Source organism: Acinonyx jubatus, chromosome D1 (genome assembly GCF_027475565.1).
Source record: "Acinonyx jubatus isolate Ajub_Pintada_27869175 chromosome D1, VMU_Ajub_asm_v1.0, whole genome shotgun sequence".
Lineage (NCBI taxonomy): Eukaryota > Metazoa > Chordata > Mammalia > Carnivora > Felidae > Acinonyx > Acinonyx jubatus.
In genome coordinates, this window is record NC_069390.1 from 10,727,992 (window position 1) to 10,744,440 (window position 16,449).

At 39.4% G+C, this 16,449-nt stretch overlaps 1 protein-coding gene across 4 annotated transcripts in view; it reads left to right on the top strand.

Moving 5' to 3' along the window:
• Positions 1-16,449, top strand: part of LOC106977870 (membrane-spanning 4-domains subfamily A member 4A-like) — a 196,701-nt gene that overhangs the window by 82,851 nt on the left and 97,401 nt on the right. The gene's annotated exons all lie outside the window — the stretch shown is intronic.

Sequence of the window (16,449 nt, forward strand, 5' to 3'; positions counted from 1 at the left end):
TTTGTATTCATTTATATACTTTCCTTTGTCATCCTCTGGTGTTTCCTTTTTTTACTTTTTCTTTTTCTTTCCTTTTTCTTTCTTTCTTTCTTTCTTTCTTTCTTTCTTTCTTTCTTTCTTTTTTTACAGTTTATTTATTTATTTTGAGAGGTGGGGGAGAACATGAACAGGGGAGGGGCAGAGAGAGAAAGAGAGAGAGGGAGAGAGAGGGAGAGAGAGGGAGAGAGAGAGAGAATCCTAAGCAGGCTCTGCACTGCCAGTGCACAGCCTGATGCAGGGCTCTCTAACTCACAAACTGTGAGATCATGACCTGAGCTGAAATCAAGAGTCAGATGCTTAACTGACTGAGCCACCCAGGTGCCCCTGGTGTTTCCTAATAAGATCACGTCTCCCTAAATTGAAAATCCTGATGTGACAGCCTCTAGCCACTTTCCAGTTAGAACATACTAAAGTACCAATCCCCTTATAGTTTTTTCTGAATTTACTTTCTTGCATTCAGTTTCTCAGAACATGGAATCCTAATGGTGATCTTCCTTTATGAAAATCCTTTGATATTGGGTTAGTGTTCTCTCAGTTAAGCAAACTCTATTCCAGTATACTTTGTAATATACCATTTCATCCCCATTACTCATGTTGTAGCTTTCCTATAAACCTTTTTCAGTCTCTCTTTCTCTCTCTCTCTCTCTCAGCATGATGACTGGAACAATGTTGTAACAGTCATAAAATGGTAGAAAGATAACCTGAAGTTTTGATTATGCTTTAATTCATGCAAGCGAATTCTGGAGATGCAGTTCTGGAAGTCTCAATCCTTGGAACATAAAAACCTAGAATTAATTCCCAGGCCTTTTGTTAACTAGGTATGAGGTCTTGGCTAAGTGATATATTAACTTACATATTCATATTAAGTTACCTATTTATTCAAATATTGCATCTTTTATCTAAAAATGAGAATAAAAATTGTTACCTTGAAGGGCTTTTGTGAGTGAATTATAAAATATCTGGCAGGTAGTGGATGCTAAACAAATTATAATTATAAAAATAGCAGCAGTTAGCATTATTTTTATTATAATTGCTGTTTTAATCATGGTGGCTAAATGCTTTGTTTTACTTGGTGTTTGCAGTAGTACCAAAGTTTATTTTGGCTGGCTCTTTATCAGATAAGTGTTCAACAGATTTTTGTGATCTTAGCTATAGGAGCTTTAGAAATGTCAGAAGTTATTTTACCTCATTTCTACATTTCAGGGTGGCCATGGAATGCTGTAGCCTCCTGATAATAAAGCATCTAGGCCCTTCGATACATGAGTGAGATAAATTTGTGCACTGCTTTTCTTTCTTCCTATATCTTTCCATTTCTTTTCATTTTCCAATATGCTAAAACCTACAATTTCCATGAAAAATGCTCTCATTCTGAAGTGGCTTACGGAATAATGTATAATACCCCTGTATTCCTCAGTGTTCCCAAATCAAGCTTCATTTGAAGCCTCTTACTGCTGGCTTTTCCAGGAAAGTTGCAATGATCCAAGCGACCGACCTTCTCTGATTCACAGTTACTGGGGTCAAGTCTCTTGTTCCCTCAGCTTCCCTAATTCCCATGCTAGAAAGTTGCATGAAAGGCCCTCTGTGCTTTCTCTTATCCCTCTCTTCCTGTAGCTGAAGCTCAACTTTGCCTTTAAATTTCTTGTCTTTCTCTCTGGTGCAAAATCTTCCCCTTTTTAAAGATGCATATTCATACTCTAGGCAGTAGCAGCTAACTATTGAGACCAGATGTCACCTGCTTAGGTGTTTGCAGATCCTCTGGTTTTCTCTTGCTCTTTCAATTACAGAGATCTTATCCCATGAATGATTGATGAAACCCAGTGCCCCTCCCAGGTATATCTCGGAAGGGGTAATTGGATATGAGGGAAGGGGATTATTTTAACCAGGGACTAAGGGGCAAACAAAATCATTTCCCAGAACATCATATAAGTAAAAACATACAATATATCAGAAATTAAAAATAAAGCCTTTAATCAGAAAGTAAGAAGGATACTGAAATGTAGGGTTTCTTTCCTTTTACTTTATTTTATTTTTTATTTATTTTAGAGAGAGTGTGCAAGCAGGAAAGAGTGGCAGAGGGAGGGAGGGAGGAAGGGGGAGAGAGAGAGAGAGAGAGAGAGCATGAGAGAGAGTGTGAGAGTGTCCCAAGCAGGCTTCATGCTCAGCATGGAGCCGGATGCGGGGCTCCATCCCAAGACCCTGGGATCATGACCTGAGCCTAAAACAAGAGTCAGACGCTCAACAACTGAGCCACCCAGGTGCCCCTGAAATGTAGGGTTTCTGAAACCAGTGATACAGTAAGCATATCTAACAGAGAAGCTTACAGATGGCGAATACTGTCTGTGTGTTCCAACCTTTCAAAGATAAACTTTTCTCATATTTCCCTCTATCATGTGAGCAGACAATGAAAAATTACTAGAGATATGAGGAAATGTGAAATATAGAAACTGAAAGAAAAAAAGGTCAGAGACTATGTAAGAGAAGAAAACTTGACAAAAAAATCCATTAATATACTCAGAAATGTAGGAAGAAATATTGCATCCATGAAATGGGAAGAGACACTACACAATGGAAATAGAGAACAAATAGATCTCTTGAAAATGAAAATGAAGGACGCCTGGGTGGCTTAGTCGGTTAAGTGACCGATTCTCGGTTTTGGCTTAGGTCATGACCTTACGGGTTCATGGGATTGAGCCCCATGTTGGGCTCTGCACTGACAATGTGGAGCCTTCTTGGGATTCTCTCTCACCCTCTTTCTCTCTGCTCCTCCTCTGCTAGCATGTGCTTTCTCATGCGCTCTCTTTCTCTCTCTCTCTCTCTCTCTCTCTCAAAAAAAAATAATAATAAACCTTAAAAAAGAAAAAAAAAGAAAGAAAACAAAATTGATAGCCAAAAAGAAAATATCAGTAAAAGTATTGGGATGTAGTAGAGAAAATTAACCAGAATGTAGGGGAAAAAAGAGCAAGGTAATGTAAAAGAGAGAAAATACAATAGTAATAATAACAATAAACTGGCTAATTCAGGACATTCAATAGCAGTTACAGAAAGAGAAAAGAGAAAAAACAGAGGAGAAAATCATTTAAAATTTTGCAATTAAATTCTCGGAAGAATTGATGAAAATAGACCCACATGAATAAATTTCAGTATAGTTGGTACAAACAAAAACATCCTTTAAGATTCCAAGAGGGGAAAAAAATTGAGTCACACCTAAAGGACTAGAAACCAGAATGGCTTTGGACTTTTCAAACAGCAATAGTAGAATTGAGGAGACAGTGAAGCCTTAAACATTCAGAAGAAAAAGCTGTTCTAATCTATAATTTATAGCCAAGACAGCCCATCAAACTTTTGAAGATATCTAGATTAAAACATTTTCAGACATACACATTTTCCAAATATTACTTTCCACGTGCTTTTCTTCACAGGGCCACTGGAGACATGGAAGGGTATTCAAACTCATCAGCCATTAAGGAAAATGTAAATTAAAGCCACAATAATATATCACTACAAACTCATTAGAACAGTTAAAATAGAAAAGTGATAATACCAAATGCTAGTGTGGATGCAGAGAAATTGGATCTCTCATACGTTGCTGATGGGAATGTAAAAATTATAAAGTCACTTTGGAAAATAGTTTGGCAGGTTTTGTAACTCAGGAATTGCACTCTTGGACATTTATCCCAGAGAAATGAAACTTCACGTTAACACAAAAACCTGTACGGGAATGATTCTAACAGCTTTCTTCATAATGGAAAAGTACAGGAAGCAACCAAATGTCCTTTAGTTGATGAATGCTTAAAATCTGGTGGGAGCATACAAGAATGGAATGCTATAAAAAGCATAGACTACTGATACAGCAACATGAATGGGCCTCAAGAGAATTATGCTTAGTGAAAAAAAAAGCTCTCAAGAGCTTGAATATTGTATAATTTTATTTAAGTAACATTCTTGAAATAGCAAAGCAATGGGAAGGAAAAATAGTGGTTGCCAGGAGACAGAGGTAGTGTTGGTGGTGAGGTGATAATACAAGGAGGAATCAAAAAGGAGTTGTTTTGTGGGTATGAAACAGTTCTGTATCTTGACTGTTGTGATGGTTACGGAAATATATACATAGGATAAAATCGTATGGAGCTAGACACAGCTAAACACATGCACGCACACACAAATAGATGACAAAAGATGTCAGAAACTGAATAATTTTAATTAACTGTAAATGTACCAGTGTCAATTTCCTGGTTTTGATATCGTGTTACAGATATATAAGATATAACCAATGGGGGAAGGTAGGTGAAGGGATACATCAGATACTTATCTTTGCAGCTTCAAAGAATTTTGAATGAGCCTAAAAATACTTCAAAATGTAAAGTTAAAAAAACTTCACAGACTTTGAAAAGTAAAAAAATATATATTATTGAGGTATGTACCAAAATAAAGTATATGTGGGTATTAATTTTTATTTTTATGTTAGAAAATGATCCAGAAAACAGTTCTTAGGAACATTAAAATCAATGTGCTTCCATATCTTGGCTGTTGTAAATAATGCTGCGATATGCGTGTGAGTGCATATATCTTTTCAAATTAGTGTTCTTGTTTTCTTTGGCTAAATAACCAGTAGTGGGATTACTAGAGCGTATGGTATTTCCATTTTTATTTTTTTGAAGGACCTCCATACTCTTCCACAGTGGCCGTCCCAGTTTACATTCCCACCAACAGGGCACAAGGATTCCTTTTTCTCCACATGCTTGCCAACACTTGTTATTTCTTGTCTTTTTTATTTTAGCCATTCTGACATGTGTAAGATGATACCTCACTGTGTATTTGATTTGCATTTCCCTGGTGATTAGAGATGTTGAGCATCTTCTCCTGCGTCTGTTGGTCATCTGTATGTTTTCTTTGGGAAAATGTCTCTTCAGGTCTTCTGCCCATTTTTAAAAATCAGATTGTTTGGGGCTTTTTGGCGTTGACTTCTATAAATTCTTTACATATTTCAGATATTAACCCTGTGTCAGATATATCATTTGCAAATATCTTCTCCCCTTCAGCCAGTTGCCTTTCTATTCTGTTGATGGTTTCCTTTGCTGTGCAAAAGCTTTTCACTTTGAGGTAGTCCCAGTAGTTTTTGGTTTATTTTGTTTTGTTTCCATTTCCCTTGCCTTAGGTGATGTATCTAGAAAAATGTTTCTGTGACCAATGTCGGTGAAATTACTACCTGTGTTCTCTTCCAGGATTTTTATGGTTTTAGGTCTCAACTTAGGCATTTAGTCTGTTTGGGGTTTATTTTTGTGTATGGTGTCAGAAAGTGGTTGACTTCATTCTTTTGTATAGTGTCCAGTTTTCCCAACATCATTTGTTGAAGAGACTGTCTTTTCCCCTTTGTATATTCTCACCTCTTTTGTCAAAGATTAATTGGCCATGTAAGTGTGGGTTTATTTCTGGGTTCTGTATTCTGTTCTATTTATCTATGTGTCTGTTTTTTTTAATATGAAATTTATTGTCAAATTGGTTTCCATACAACACCCAGTGCTCATCCCAACAGGTGCCCTCCTCAATGCCCATCACCCACCCCCCCTCCTTCCCACCCCCTGTCAACCCTCAGTTTGTTCTCAGTTTTTAAGAGTCTCTTATGTGTCTGTTTTTGTGCCAGTACCATACTGTCTGATTGCTACAGCTTTGTAGTGTATCTTGAAATTTAGGGTTGTGATACCTCCAAGCTTTGTTCTTCTTTCTCATGATTGCTTTGTCTACTCACGGTCTCTTACGGTTCCATACAAATTTTAGTATTATTTGTTCTACTTCTACGAAAGGTGCTGTTGGTATTTTGATAGGGATCACATTGAGCCTAGATATGGAAGTGACCTAAGGATCCATAGATAGATAAATGGGTAAAGAAGATATGGTGTATGTGTACACACACACACACACACACACACACACACACACACATATTATGAAGCCATAAAAAGTGAGATGAGATCTTTCCATTTGCAACAACATGGATGGACCTAGAAGGTCTAATTATGCCAAGTGAAACAAGAGTGAGAAAGACAAATACCATACGATTTCACTCATATATGGAATCTAAAATACAAAAGAAATGTATGAACAAATACGAAGCAGAATCAGACCCATAAATACAGAGAACAAACTGATGGTTGCCAAAAGGAAGAGGGAGAGGGGGATGGGAAATGAGTGAAAGGGAGTGAGAGATACAGGCTTCCAGTTATGGCATGAGTAAGTCACGGGAATAGAAGGCACAGCATAAGGAACATAGTGATGCTGTAATGGTGTTGTGTGGTGACAGATGTTAGCTGTACTTGTGGGGAGCACAGTGTAACATACAGAGAAGTTGAATCACTATGTTGTATGCCTGAAAGTAATGTAACATGGTGTATCAACTATACTCAAATAAAAAAATTTTAAATCAGTAAATGTGTTATACCCATATGTGGCAAAAGGATGCAAAAGTCTACTATACTTTCTTTTGTTTGCATTTTGTTTTATTTTTCATAACAAGGGAGGATAAGCGAGAAATCAGTGAAATTTTAAAAAAGGCTGTGGAAAAAATCCAGGGATAATGGAAAAGAGATTTGGGGATGACAGCTGTGTACCAGCAATAGAAGGTGGGTAGGCTTCTCCAGGAGAAGTTTCTCCAGGAGAAACTCCTTCAAATGAAAAAATGGATACGATTTGTGATATGAATCAATGTGTTAAGAAATTTAGAAAGCTGGAGAGTTTGAAGTTGAAAAGGAAACAAAAAAGAAAAAGCAAGCAAGTAAAGAAAAACACCATTACAGAGGAAAAAACACTGCAAGAGAAAGAATAGTTTATTAAGTGGCTCAGTTCTGGTGGCATATATAAAGAGATTAGAAAACACATGTCTCTATGCCTAAACTATGAGTTTATATAGAGAGAATGGAGGATGGGGAACATTTATTTGTGTCATCATGTTGGGGGTTGGAAAGAGGAAAGGGAGTTAAATTCTGATCTCCCACAATGAGGAGATCCATGCTTCTTCACTTTCTTCACATAAAGGCATTCATATAAAATGATATTTGTCTGGTGTGTGGCTGAATTAGAGGTGTTTAGAGTTCCACGTGGAGCTGCTTGTTACTCAAGATAATGTCGTATGACTAGTTATCTTTAAAATCATGTGAATATAGAACTGTGGTTATTGGAGCCCTAGAAAATGACTGCTTTGGTTGCGTGTGTGACAAGTCAAGTTCATGTAGCAAAAGGAAAAATAATGCATCAAGATATATTGAATCATCTTTCTTCTTTCTTTATTTTGCATCAGGGATGTGATCAGAAGAATTATGGCACCCAAGAAAATTCCATGCCCTAATTCCCAGGACTGTGAATGTGACAGGATATCACACCCAAAAATAGGTTACCTTGAATGGCAAAAGGAATTTTACTGTGTTTACTTTTAAATAGGGAGATCATCCTAGATTATCTGAGTGGGTCCCATGTAATCCTGGGACCCCTTAGAACTAGAAGCAGGAGAAGTTTGAGAAGGATTTGACAAGTCATGGTTGTGTTGAAGATGGAGAGGGCCACATGAGAAGAAATGGAAGTGGCTTCTAGGAGCAGAGAGAAGCCCCCAGGTGGCATTCAGCCAGGAAGCAGGGTCCTCTGACCTCAGATGTGAGGAGCTGTGTTCTTCCAATAAGAAGTCTTCCAACTTGGAAGAGGACTGCACTCCTCAGGACCACAAACCTGGCCAGTACTCGAATTTTAGCCAAGTGACGCTCTGAGCAAATAATCTAACCAGGCTGTTTAGGACTTCTGACACACAGAAACAGAGATAATAAACTTGTGCTGTTTTAAGAAGCTGCATGTCTGTTAATGTGTCACACACCAATAGCTAATACAAGGGGGAAAAGGTAAGGCTGTTAACCATTTTGAACAAGGTTTTTTGTCTTAGCAGTTCTATTACTCTGAGGAGGCTAACCTCTCCGACAAATAATTCCAAGCTTTCCTTGGCCTAGTACCATAAAAGTTTTCTTTTTTAGGCCACAAGCCAACTGAATGTTCAGCAATGGATTTAATGTATGCAGTTATTTATGAACTGGGTCAGTTCTCCATACATCTTAGCATCTTCTGGGTCCTGGATTCTCTGCATCTGGCCAGTACAGGAGGGAAGAGAGATTATGAGAAAAATACAGGGGATTTGAGGAGCCAAGCCTAGGAGTGGTGAGCATTGCCTCACCGACATTCCACTGGTGGTTACCTTCTCACCCACTCAGATCCCTCTCACCTGCCATCATCCGTAAGTGGGAAATTTAATCTAGCAAATGAAAGTGTACTTGTGAACAGTCAGCTCATTTTTCCCCCAGGGTCTTGGGAACTGTAGGTATAAGGTAGTATTTCAAAATCAACTCTTCGGGGCGCCTGAGTGGCTCAGTCGGTTAAGCGTCCGACTTCAGCTCAGGTCACGATCTCGCAGTCCCTGAGTTCGAGCCCCGCGTCGGGCTCTGGGCTGATGGCTCGGAGCATGGAGCCTGCTTCCGATTCTGTGTCTCCCTCTCTCTCTGCCCCTCCCCCGTTCATGCTGTGTCTCTCTGTGTCTCAAAAATAAATAAACGTTAAAAAAAAAAAAAAAGAAAATCAACTCTTCCCCCTGTCAAGTGCCATCTCCCTCTCCCATCCCCCAGCCAAAATTCCAAAGGGAACCAGGGCCCGTCACCAAACCTGCTTGTACCGCGCAAACACCCAACACTGTGCTTCTGTGGATCCATCCCTCCCACGGGCCTGCCTCCCTCCCAGTGCTGCAGGGCCCCTACCACAGGGGACCTCTGATGGCAAAGCAAGCTAAGCCTGCCCCTCCTGACCCTGTGCACCTTGCAGGTCCACCCCGGCTAATACGCCCTTGGCCAGATCCCATGGAAGCAGCACCACAAGCCTGGCATTGTGCAAGTAGCCCAGACAGGGGCCACACCACACCACAGTGAGTCCTGCCCCTGGGAGAGGGGAAGATAAGGTACACACCAGTCTGACTGTGGCCTCGCCCACCAACATAAGTTACTCTGGACAGCACAGGGGAAGTACCCTGCAGTTTGGAGCTACCACAGGGACTACCCAAAATGACAAAACGGAAGAATTCTCCTCAAAAGAAACTCCAGGAAGTAGAGACAGCTAACGAATTGATCAAAACCGATTTAAGCAATATAACAAAACAAGAATTTAGAATAATAGTCATAAAATTTATTGCTGGGCTTCAAAAAAGCATAGAGGACAGCAGAGAATCTATTGCTACAGAGATCAAGTGACTAAGAAATAGTCATGAGGAACTAAAAAATGCTATAAATGAGGTGCAGAATAAAATGGAGGTGGCCATAGCACGGATTGAAGAGGCAGAGGAGAGAATAGGTGAATTAGAAGATAAAATTATGGAAAAAGGGGAAGCTGAGAAAAAGAGAGATAAAAAAATCCAGGAGTATGAGGGGAGAATTAGAGAAGTAAGTGATGCAATCAAACAGAACAATATCCGTATCATAGGAATTCCAGAAGAAGAAGAGAGAGAGAAAGGAGCTAAAGGTGTACTTGAACAAATCATAGCTGAGAACTTCCCTGATCTGGGGAAGGAAAAAGGCATTGAAATCCAAGAGGCACAGAGAACTCCCTTCAGATGTAACTTGAACCAATCTTCTGCATGACATATCAAAGTGAAACTGGCAAAATACAAGGATAAAGAGAAAATTCTGAAAGCAGCTAGGGATAAACAGGCTCTAACTTATAAAGGTAGACCCATAGGACTAGTGGCAGACCTATCTACTGAAATTTGGCAGGCCAGAAAGGAATGGCAGGAAATCTTCAATGTGATGAGCAGAAAAAAATATGCAGCCAAGAATCCTTTATCCAGCAAGTCTGTCATTCAGAATAGAAAGAGAGATAAACCTTTTCCAAACAAACAAAAACTGAAGGAATTCATCACCACTAAACCAGCCCTACAAGAGATCCTAAGGGGGATTCTGTGAGTGAAATGTTGCAAGGACCACAAAGTAGCAGAGACATCACTACAAGCATGAAACCTACAGACATCACAATGCCTAAACCCATATCTTTCAATAACACTGAATGTAAATGGACTAAATGCTCCAACCAAAAGACATAGGGTGTCAGAATGGATAAAAAAAACAAGACCCATCTAATTGCTGTCTACAAGAGACTCATTTTAGAACTGAGGACACCTTCAGATTGAAAGTGAGGGGATGGAGAACTATCATGCTACTGGAAGTCCAAAGAAAGCTGGTGTATCCATACTTAAACTAGACTTTAAATTAAAGGCTGTAACAAGAGATGAAGAAGGGCATTATATAATAATTACAGGGTCTATCCATCATGACAGCTAAATTATAAATGTCTCTGCGCCGAATATGGAAGCCCCAAAATATATAAAACAATCACAAACATAAGCAACCTTATTGATAAGAATGTGGTAATTGCAGGGGACTTTAATACCCCACTTACAACAATGGATAGATCATCTAGACACAGTATCAATAAAGAAACAAGGGCCCTGAATGATACATTGGATCAGATGGACTTGACAGATATATTTAGAACTCTGCATCCCAAAGCAACAGAATATACTTTCTTCTCGAGTGCACATGGAACATTCTCCAAGATAGATCACATACTGGGTCACAAAACAGCCCTTCATAAGTATACAAGAATTGAGATCATATCATGCATACTTTCAGACCACAATGCAATGAAGCTTGAAATCAACCACAGGAAAAAGTCTGGAAAGCCTCCAAAAGCATGGAGGTTAAAGAACACCCTACTAAAGAATGAATGGGTCAACGAGGCAATTAGAGAAGAAATTAAAAAATATATGGAAACAAACGAAAATGAAAATACAACAATCCAAACGCTTTGGGGTGCAGCAAAGGCAGTCCTGAGAGGAAAATACATTGCAATCCAGGCCTATCTCCAGAAACAAGAAAAATCCCAAATATAAAATCTAACAGCACACCTAAAGGAAATAGAAGCAGAACAGCAAAGACACCCCAAATCCAGCAGAAGAAGAGAAATAATAGAGATCAGAGCAGAAATAAACAACATAGCATCTAAAAAAAACTGTAGAGCAGATCAATGAAACCAAGAGTTGGTTTTTTGAAAAAATAAAATTGATAAATCTCTAGCCAGGCTTCTCAAAAAGAAAAGGGAGATGACCCAAATAGATAAAATCATGAATGAAATTGGAATTATTACAACAAATGCCTCAGAAATACAAGCAATTATCAGAGAATACTATGAAAAATTATATGCCAGAAAACTGGACAACCTGGAAGAAATGGACAAATTCCTAAGCACCCACACACTTCCAGAACTCAAACAGGAAGAAATAGAAAACTTGAACAGACCCAAAACCAGCGAAGAAATTGAATCAGTTTTCAAAAATCTCCCAACCAGTAAGAGTCCAGGACCAGATGGCTTCCCTGCGGAATTCTACCAGACATTTAAAGCAGAGATAAAACCTATCCTTCTCAAGCTTTTCCAAAAAATAGAAAGGGAAGGAAAACTTCCAGACTCATTCTCTGAAGCCAGCATTACTTTGATTCCCAAACCAGACAGTGACCCAACAACAAAAAAAAAAGAGAACTACAGGCCAATATCCCTGATGAATATGGATGCAAAAATTCCCAACAAGATACTAGCAAATCGAATTCAACAGGATATAAAAAGAATTATTCACCATGATCAAGTGGAATTCATTCCTGGGCTGCAGGGCTGGTTCAACATTCATTCACAAATCAATCAATGTGATACATTGAATTAATAAAAGAAAAGATAAGAACCCTATGATCCTGTCAATCAATGCAGAAAAAGCATTTGACAAAATTCAGCATCCTTTCTTAATAAAAACCCTCAAGAAAGTCAGGATAGAAGGAACATACTTAAACATCATAAAAGCCATTTATGAAGAGCCCACAGCTAATACCATCCTCAATGGGGAAAAACTGAGAGCTTTCCCCCTGAGATCAGGAACACGACAGGGATGCCCACTGTCACCACTGTTGTTTAACATAGTGTTGGAAGTGCTAGCATCAGCAATCAGACAACAAAAGGAAATAAGGAAATCAAAGGCACCAAAATTGGCAAAGATGAAGTCAAGCTTTCACTTTTTGCAGATGACATGATATTATACATGGAAAACCCGATAGACTCCACCAAAAGTCTGCTAGAACTGATACATGAATTCAGCAAAGTCTCAGGATACAAAATTAATGTACGGAAGTCAGTTGCATTCTTATACACTAATAATGAAGCAACAGAAAGACAAATAAAGAAACTGATACCATTAACAATTGCACCAAGAATCATAAAATACCTAGGAATAAACCTAACCAAAGATGTAAAAGATCTGTATGTTGAAAACTATAGAAAGCTTATGAAGAAAATTGAAAAAGATACAAAGAAATGGAAAAACATTCCGTGCTCATGGATTGGAAGAATAAATATTGTTAAAGTGTCAATACTATCCAAAGCAATCTACACATTCAATGTAATCCCAATCAAAATTGCACCAGCATTCTTCTCAAAGCTAGAACAAACAATCCTAAAATCTGTATGGAACCACAAAAGACCCCGAATAGCCAAAGTAATTTTGAAAAACACCAAAGCAGGAGGCATCACAATCCCAGACTTTAGCCTCTACTACAAAGCTGTCATCATCAAGACAGCATGGTATTGGCACAAAAACAGACACATAGACCAATGGAATAGAATAGAAACCCCAGAACTAGACCCACAAAAGTATGTCCAACTAATCTTTGACAAAGCAAGAAAGAATATCCAATGGAAAAAAGACGGTTTCTTTAACAAATGGTGCTGGGAGAACTGGACAGCAACATGCAGAAGAATAAAACTAGACCACTTTCTTACACCATTCACAAAAATAAACTCAAAATGGATGAAGGACCTGAATGTGAGACAGGAACCATCAAAAACCCTAGAGGAGAAAGCAGGAAAAAACCTCTCTGACCTCAGCCGCAGCAATTTCTTACTTGACACATCTCCAAAGACAAGGGAATTAAAAGCAAAAATGAACTATTGGGACCTCATGAAGATAAAAAGCTTCTGCACAACAAAGGAAACAATCAACAAAACTAAAACACAACCAACGGAATGGGAAAAGATATTTGCAAATGACATATCGGACAAAGGGCTAGTATCCAAAATCTATAAAGAACTCACCAAACTCCACACCTGAAAAACAAATAATCCAGTGAAGAAGTGGGCAGAAGACATGAATAGACACTTCTCTAAAGAAGACATCCAGATGGCCAACAGGCACATGAAAAGATGATCAACGTCACTCCTCATCAGGGAAATACAAATCAAAACCACACTGAGATAATCACCTCACTCCAGTCAGAGTGGCTAAAATGAACAAATCAGGAGACTATAGATGCTGGAGAGGATGTGGAGAAACGGGAACCCTCTTGCACTGTTGGTGGGAATACAAACTGGTGCAGCCATCCTGGAAAACAGTGTGGAGGTTCCTCAAAAAATTAAGAATAGATCTACCCTATGACCCAGGAATAGCACTGCTAGGAATTTACCCAAGGGATACAAGAGTACTGATGCATAGGGGCACTTGTACCCCAATGTTTATAGCAGCACTTTCAACAATAGCCAAATTATGGAAAGGGCCTAAATGTCCATCAACTGGTGAATGGATAAAGAAATTGTGGTTTATATACACCGTGGACTACTACTTGGCAATGGAATACTACTTGGCAATGGGAAAGAATGAAATATGGCCTTTTGTAGCAACATGGATGGAACTGGAGAGTGTTATGCTAAGTGAAATAAGTCATACAGAGAAAGACAGATACCATATGTTTTCACTCTTACGTGGATCCTGAGAAACTTAACAGAAAACCATGGGGGAGGGGAAGGGGGAAAAAAAGTTAGAGAGGGAGAGAACCAAACCATAAGAGACTCTTAAAAACTGAGAATAAACTGAGGGTTGGTGGGGGGTGGGGGGGGGGTGATGGGTATTGAGGAGGGCACCTGTTGGGATGAGCACTGGGTGTTGTATGGAAACCAATTTGACAATAAATTTCGTAAAAAAAAAAAAAGAAAATCAACTCTTCCAATTTTATGAAAACCTAACCTAGGTTAGGTTTAGTAAGGTTTAGGTTTAGTAAGACAGTTAAAAAAAAAAAAAACAACAATTAGATTTCCTTTAAGTAAATCATCAGTGCTCTGGCTCCCTATAGCCTTTTCACCTGGTCTTATAAACAGCTCCTTCACACATTTACATTCCTTTATTGGCTCCTAAACACATTTGATTTTGTCAGCTCTAGACTCAAACTCATTGATGGGACAGTACAAGGTACCTCAAAAAGGGGAGCTGAGGGAGAGATTGCCTTTGAAAAGCAGAGAAAAGTGGAATTCTTGCAGATTGGAAAGTTGCTGTGGGCCCCAGGGGGCTTTAGGGGCCTCTGACTTGCTCCCTAGAATCATTCTCAGTGGGACGGAAAAACCTCTCAGAAGATGGTTTTTATCTTTCTTACATTTTTACATTGTAAGTCCAGACCCTAGACACTGTATTTTTGCAATTTTGGAAAAAGATCCTGTATTCCAAGTATGGTACAGAAGCATCAAATTCACAGGACACTTAGGGTCTAATATGAACCAAAGCAATGAGTTTCTCGGTGGTAAGTGGTGTGGACTAGCCACAGGAATCACCTCTCCAAGGACTTGCACTATTTTAAGACCCCAAGACCTTATGGTACATGGTGCATCAATGTGTGTGTGTGAGTTTGTTGGATGGGTATGGAGAAAAATGCAGAACTGACTGCAGGGGTTGGATTCTTAAAGAATATGATGAAGAATTACAAATATTTCAGTCCACACCCAAGTTTGTGGACTGAAACACATCACATAAGCACCATGTAAACATGTGCTAATCTAGCTGAAGCAAAAGGGGGATTTATTAGTATTACTCAGAGTCAGTTGAATACAATCCTACCCTTCCACAGCCTCTCTTTCTCTTCCCTTTGTCTCTCCACAGAAGGGGATCACTCCCCTCTGTGCCTACGCTGCCCATTTTATCTCTCCCAGTTCACAATCATGCACCTGTGGCCCACCAGGTTGTCCCTGTGGGCCCCTGGAGACGTCTCTGTCACTCTGCAGCCCAGACTCTTGGAATTACAAATCCTCTGGCTGTGTTTGAGGGATGAGTTCAGGTCCCCCTACTTCTCTGCCATGTTGGATTCTTCTCCAGAGCCAGTTGAATACAAAGTGGCAACCATTTAGGAACTGGAGGCCAACTCAGGTAGGGACCTGACCAAGGTTGAACCAACTTGGGAAGCTCAGGAGGCTAATCCTTACTACGGAGGCAAAGGCAATAAGGAGCAGATTACCAGTGTCTCTGGCTCTATGCCTCATTATTCTACTGCATATAACTTCACTCACCTCTAAGTGGAGAGTTTATGTTTTTAAAAAATGACTGAATGCCTTTGAAAAAGACTTGAAAACAAGTTTTTGTGTGGGATTCTTCTGAAGACACAGATATGACCCAGTATGGGGTGACTCACAAGGATGTGAGAGAACTAAAAGAGTGTGAGATTTCAAAAAAGAAGGACGTTGGAGAGAGATCCCTGGAAATACTTATCTTAGACTTTTTGAAATGGGAAGAAAAATGCAGAAGCCAACAAGCGAGATGAAGAGAAAGGAGGGTTACCAGGTCCAAATGTATCAGAGAAGTTGAGGAGAAAGAGGATTGAAAAAAATGTTATTAAGCTTGGAGGATACAGGGTAACTGATGGCTTTTCACCAGAAAATTTGACCCTCAAAGGTCAATTTTCTTTGACCATTGAGGATGAAATTAGGTGTGTGAGTGTAGTGAGTTAGAAGTGAGTGTAAGCATATGGAGGGGAGTAGAAGTTTGCTCAGTGTATCACAGTCTGTCCTACTTTCTGTTTTGACATCTGCATCCCTGCCCTCCCCTGCGTCCTACTTCCCTGTCTCTAAGTACGTTTTGTTCTCTCCCTGTCCACTACTTCTGTACTCATTGCCACATTATACCTCGTTAATAACTGGGCAAACTTAGAGTATATATCCTCCACGTAGATTTGCAGAGCAGGGAGTAAAGTGGGTGATTGGAATCGGCAAACCAGGGGAGTGGTGGGATTGATTTTTATTTCCCACAGACTCTTTTGGTTCTTGCACCTTTTGAGAGCCTACACAGACTTCTTTCTGGCTGACTTACTGAGCCCCTGTAATACACAGAGTGAGAGGCGAGGAATATTAGCGCCATAGAAAAGCAGGTCCATTAAGTATTAAGGTGTAAAACAGAAATAGACTCATAGAGAAGAAACCGGTGGTTGAGGTGGGTGGTGTGAGAAATAGGTGAAGGGGATTAAGAGGTACAAACTTCTGGTTTTGAAACAAATA